The sequence below is a fragment of the Coloeus monedula genome (assembly GCF_965178545.1).
Source record: "Coloeus monedula genome assembly, chromosome: 1".
Taxonomy (NCBI): Eukaryota; Metazoa; Chordata; class Aves; order Passeriformes; family Corvidae; genus Coloeus; species Coloeus monedula.
The window spans coordinates 67,119,011-67,119,269 of NC_138781.1; positions in this window are offsets into that span (position 1 = coordinate 67,119,011).

Here is a 259-nt window from a genome sequence, read left to right on the forward strand (position 1 = left end):
CCCGGGAGCCCCTCACATCCCCCGCCCCCTTCCTCTCAGCGGGAGCGCGCGCCCGCTGCCGCGCGCGGCCTGACGTCACCGCGGGCGGGCGCGCGTGACGCGCACCCTCCCCAGCCCTCCCCTGCCCTCCCCGCGCCCGCCGGGCCGCGCGCGCTGATTGGCCGCCGTCTTCCCGCTTCCTCCTCGCCGCCCGAGAACCCGCCATTTTGAAAACCTTGTTGATTCCGGGAGGGAGGGAAGAGGGAGAGGGAAAGGGAAA